Here is a 5,806-nt window from a genome sequence, read left to right as displayed (position 1 = left end):
TGGGGCCCAGGTGGCTTGGAGATGCCTCCTCAGCTCGGCGTTAACTATGGTGTCGGTGGCTTCAGAGGCCTAGAGCGGAGGGCCTGGCTGCGGGGCTGTGGCAGTCCCACGTGGCTGCCCGAGTAAAGTGCCACGAGCCGGGTGGTTTAGAAAACAAACCTGTCCTCCCACGGCTCTGGCGGCCACAGGTCTGAGATCCAGGCTTGGGCAGGGCTGCGCCCCCGTAGAGGCTCCGGGGGACCCTTCCTGCCCCTTCCAGCCCCTGGTGGCTCCAGGTGTACCTGACCTGCGGCCTCATCACTACACCCTCTGCCCCGGCTTCGGGGGGCCATCTCTTCCACACGTCTGTCTCTTCCTCTGCTCCTGTGAGGACACCTGTCGCTGGATTTAGGCCCCACCCAGATAACTCAGGATCATCTCACTGCAAGATCTTTTGATCAATGGCATGCAAAGACCCCACTTCCCAACCAGGCCAGAGTCACCGGGTCCCAGAGGCAGCTGCGGAGATGTCTTTCGGGGTCTCCGTTCAGCCCCAAACACACGACATCATCTCACCAAGTCTCCCAACGCCCGCGAGAGAGCCACCGTGGGAGTGAAGCTCCGGTTCTCACTGACTGCCCTGCGCCACTGTCTCCTCCAGCAGACTCTGGGTGTCCACAGAGGGGCCGACGGCTGCCCCTGGCCCGTCGGGGGGACCAACTCTGACACCTGAGTTTCTGAATCACTTGTTTAGTTCTTCAAGGACATTTTTTCCTCCTAGGCACCGTGGGCCTTTCCAGAGCACCCCAGGGGTGGGGTCTCTGAGTGCTGCCTGGGCTGCTGCCCAAGGGCTCCGTCCAAATCCTGCCTTGGACCTACCGCTGTTGCCCTCCTGTCCTGGCAGATGCTGGTGCCTCCAGGAGCCCTTGCCAGTGAACCATGTGCTGGAGAGTCCCTTGCCCTGGGGGCCCTGTCATCTGGGCACAGTTCACAGTCACTTGGAGCTGGAGATGTGATGGGAGGGAGGCCCAGCCCCTGGCAGGTGCCCCGCCCCCATTCCAGGCTCCCCGAGGCTCCACTGAATCCTTGGAGGGAAGAGAGGCTGGATTCCTGGTGGTGACCTGAGGACTCACACAGGTAAATCAAGCAAGACTGTGGGAGCCTGCACCCCTATACCTGTGTACCTGGTGCAACCCCACACCTGAACAACCCCACACCTGTGCACCTGTACAACCCCATAGCTGTACAACCCCACACCTGTACAACCCCACACCTGAACAACCCCACACCTGTATACCTGTACAACCCCACACCTGTACAACCCCACACCTGTACACCTGTACAACCCCACACCTGTACAACCCACCTGTACAACCCCACACCTGAACAACCCCACACCTGTGCACCTGTACAACCCCATAGCTGTACAACCCCACACCTGTACAACCCCACACCTGAACAACCCCACACCTGTGCACCTGTACAACCCCACACCTGTACAACCCACCTGTACAACCCCACACCTGAACAACCCCACACCTGTACACCTGTACAACCCCACACCTGTACAACCCACCTGTACAACCCCACACCTGAACAACCCCACACCTGTGCACCTGTACAACCCCATACCTGTACAACCCCACACCTGAACAACCCCACACCTGTGCACCTGTACAACCCCATACCTGTACAACCCCATACCTGTACAACCCCACACCTGTACACCTGTACAACCCCACACCTGTACAACCCACCTGTACAACCCCACACCTGAACAACCCCACACCTGTGCACCTGTACAACCCCATAGCTGTACAACCCCACACCTGTACAACCCCACACCTGAACAACCCCACACCTGTGCACCTGTACAACCCCACACCTGTACAACCCACCTGTACAACCCCACATCTGAACAACCCCACACCTGTGCACCTGTACAACCCCATACCTGTACAACCCCACACCTGTGCACCTGTACAACCCCATACCTGTACAACCCCACACCTGTACACCTGTACAACCCCACTCCCACATGCAGACCCAAAAGAACCTGGACACACGCTGTCCAGAGCATGGGTAGTGACAGCAGCCCCCACTGGAAGCAGCCCTGATGTCAGTCCCCAGATGAAGGGACACACGGACGTGGCTCATCCATACAGCGGAACGTGAGCCAGGAAAGGGGTAGGCCCCAGCACCGCCAGTGCAGGGACGGACCCGACAGGCTGAGCGGAAGCAGCCAGGTGTTAGGGGTCACCTGCGATTCCGTCTGCAGACAGGCCTGGGAAAGGGAGGTCTGTGGGCGTGGAAGGCAGATGCACGGGGCGGCCGAGGGGCGAGGGGTTCCCTCCGGGATGAAACTGCCCTGGAACGGATGGACGGGGTCGGGAGTGGCCTGGAGATCGTGCGCTCCACCAGAAATCACGGTACCGTGGGCTGGGACGCAGCTGATCCTGTGCTCCGTGGCTCTCCCCTCAATACAGAATGGAAAGATTCACAGCAGCTGAGATGACGCTCGCTTGGGGCTGACTTGCCCGGCCGCCGGCATTGCGTCGCTTAAAAGCAAGCCTGACTTTTCCTCAGAGGCCTGGAGGCCACAGTGGCCTCCGCTGCCAGGGCCGTGTCCTGGGGCAGTGTCCATCCAGGGCCCGGGGCAGGCCTGAAGCACAGACGTTTCCTCTGCCAAGCCGTGGACGCAGGCTCAGCCCTCCCTGGCCAGGGGCAGCTCTAAGTTTGGAAAAACGTAAGTCCCGTGGCAGGGTGGGCCCCTTGGGTGAGATCCCAGAGCCAGGGCTGGGCCAAGGTGGGGGTGGAGGGACCCGGGGCCTTCCTTGCAGCCTGCATGGAGCAGTGGGGGGAGCTGGGGAGGCAAGAAGCTATAGTGGCCCCAGGAGGGGACCCAGCCTCCAGCACTGGGGCGGTGTGCTGGGGGCATCCTGGGAGCCCCGTGGAGTGGCCCTGTCCAGGAACTGAGCCGTAAATGGGCAAGTGTGCAGGATCCAGAGACCCCGCATTCACACGGCCTGGCCCCACCTGCCGCCACAGCCCCCCGACACGGCCGTCGTCTACACCCACGCCTGCACGTAGCACGCAGCCCACAGCCCCACACCAGGCAGAGCGTCCAGGCTTTGTGGAAAGTGGCCCGCATGTGACCCGCTGGGCCAGGATCCTGGCTGTGGCCCTGGGAAGGGCTGGGTGGCCACCGGTTGCGTTCCTGGGAAAAGCCCAGAGCCCCCCATGCCCTATATCCCTCTGATGGCAGCGCCTGGACGTGGCACAGGGGGACGCCCTGGAAAGTCCTCCACGTGTGGCCTCTCTCTCCGTCCTCTGCGGGGGCGCCAGACCTCATGAGCCAGGACCCCTCAGAGGCAGAATCTGTCCCGGGCTGAGCTTGGTCCCCCAGTGTTCATGGGGGACTGTGACCCCACAGGCTGCTGTCCTTGGAGGAAGAGGCAGGGGCTGTGGCAGGCACAGAGGGACCAGCCCAGGGGCCACCCAGGGGTCTAGAGGACTCTTCCCCCGAGGCTGCCCACCGTCCTGGCCTGCAGACCCTCTGCTGGCCAGTGTGGACCCCCCGGGCATGCAGCACAGGGGCAGTGGGTGGTACTGACGGAGGCGCCGCTGGAACATTCCCCCCCTGGCTCGCGCCAGCCCTGCTCATGTGGCAAGGCCCCCGGGAGCTCCGCTTCGTGACAGCGTTTGGTCCTGAGGGTTCCTGCCCCTTCACAACCGCCAGTGGGTGTGCTGTGGTTAGGAAAAAGAAAACGAAACCAAAACCTGTGACTTTTCCCAGGGTGAATGTGCGCACCCCACGAGGCGGCCCGGCGGCTTCCCAGCCTTCACCCGTGTCTCCCAGCCCGAGGCACGGTGGGCACAGGAACAACCCGCAAGCCCGCCCGGCCCCAGCCCCGCTCCTAGGCCTGGGTCAATATTGATTCGGGGAAGGCGGTGCCAGCCTGCCGATGGTGAAGGGAGGGTGTGGGGCGCCCCACAGGGCTGCCCAGAGAGGCCCCTGGAGCCGGGGATCACAGAGACACTCAGGTAGGGGCCAAGGAGGGGGCAGAGATGGGGGAGGGGGAAGAGACGGGGGCGGGAGCCATGGCTCAGGCCTGCAGTCCCAGTTACTTGATCTGAGGAGTTCAAGACCAGCCTGGGCAACGTGACAAGACCCCATCTCTACAAAAAATACGAAAATTAGCTGGGCGTGGTGCTGTGTCTCTGTGGTCCCCGCTACTCAGGAGGCTGAGGTAGGAGGATCTCTGGAGCCCAGGAGGTGGAGGCTGCAGTGAGCCGAGATCACACCACTGCACTACAGCCTGGGAGACACGGTGAGACACTACTCAAGAAAGAAAAAGAGAGAGAGAGAGATGGGGGAAGAAGGGATGAGGGAGGGGGTAGAGATGGAGGAGGGGACAGAGGGAGAAGAGATGGGGATGAACCTGGAGAGCCCCGGTTCACCCGGCCCAGGCGGCTCTCTCCACAGCATCCTGAAGCCAGGGACTCTTCAGTTCTTCTTGCTTACCTCCTGAGACAGAGAGCTCCTTCCCTGTGCAGGCGCCCTGTGCTGGGGTGGGCAGCATGGAGTGTGGCAGAGTCTCTGATTCCTTCTTCTTCCTTTGAGGGTGCCCCCGAGGGTCCGGAGCGACAGAGCTGGGCATGTTACGAAGCCCCTGGCCATGTTGGGGCAGGCGTGGAGGCCACGGGTCTGGGCAGCAGCTTCTGCGGTCCCGTCCGCCATGCCCGCACGGCTGGCGAGGGAGGTGGGTGTGAACGAGTGATCGAAGGGAAAAGGGGCGGAGGGTTGAGTGGTGTGGACGCGGGAGGACTCGACAGTCTCTGTCCCGAGAGGGGGAAGCCCACCCTGCCGCGTGGAGCGTTTTAAAAACACACGGGAGTTCGTCAGAACAGACAGCGCCACACGTACGCCTCAAGGTGACAGGTGACATAAATCCCTCCTCAGGGTTTCCTGCCTTCATTTCGCGTCAGAGCAAGGCCCTGCTGCGGGCCGTATTTCATGCAGAAACTCCTCCCTTGATCACTCTGGGGGGCAGAGGCTCCTGCTCGCAGATTTTTCTGTGGACGAAGGGACCAGCCTGGCTAAGAGGGTGAAACCCGTCTCTACTAAAAATACAAAAAATCAGCCCGGTGTGGTGGTGTGCGCCTGTAGTCCCAGCTGCTCGGGAGGCTGAGGCAGGAGAATCACTTGAACCCGGGAGGCGGAGGCTGCGGTGAGCCGAGATCGCGCTTCTGCACTCCGGCCTGGGTGACAGAGCAAGACTCTGTCTCAAAAATAAATAAAATCTAAAGAAATAAAATACATAAAGGTTCACCCAAACCAAGTCCTTCACAAAAAGACATTTGTAAAATTTACTTTCCAGCCATCAGCAAATCAGGGGGTAAAAGGGAATTTCCATTTGAAACTGGCAGTGATGGTTTTATTTTCTCGATCGTGTGCTGATTTTGTTTTTTGGACACGCTGTGGGAGGGGGCCGGGGGTGCTGGGGGGCCGTGCCGTGCTCTGCCGTCCACCGTGCTCTGCGCCCCCGCCTCCCTCCCCGTCAGGACGGGTGTGGGTCTTGGTCCAGGGGCATCCCGGGGCATACGGAGCTTTAGAGAGGTTAGGGCGGAGCTCCAGGGACTGGACACATGGGGCTGAACCCTCCCCTGCGCCCACCACTCATCCCCCAGCCCCCAGCCCCCAGCTCTGGGGAGGGCTCTATCTCGGGACGGCTGAGGTGGCCTCTCAGGACCGAAGGGACGCTGGACCTTGGATGGGTCTTGGGACCAGTCCTGTCACTGCAGCAGGTCAGCGGTCCAGCCTCAC

At 61.4% G+C, this 5,806-nt stretch overlaps 1 long non-coding RNA gene across 1 annotated transcript; it reads left to right on the top strand.

Moving 5' to 3' along the window:
• The first annotated feature begins 4,080 nt into the window (after positions 1-4,080).
• Positions 4,081-5,594, top strand: LOC141580702 (uncharacterized). The gene is made up of 3 exons (XR_012512991.1): positions 4,081-4,310; positions 4,604-4,742; positions 4,943-5,594. It is a non-coding gene; the product is annotated as an uncharacterized LOC141580702 (long non-coding RNA).
• The last annotated feature ends 212 nt before the right edge of the window (positions 5,595-5,806 follow it).

Source organism: Saimiri boliviensis, chromosome 12 (assembly GCF_048565385.1).
Source record: "Saimiri boliviensis isolate mSaiBol1 chromosome 12, mSaiBol1.pri, whole genome shotgun sequence".
NCBI classification, from domain to species: Eukaryota; Metazoa; Chordata; class Mammalia; order Primates; family Cebidae; genus Saimiri; species Saimiri boliviensis.
Note: the sequence above shows the minus strand (reverse complement) of the source record. Positions and strands in the feature narration are given on the sequence as shown.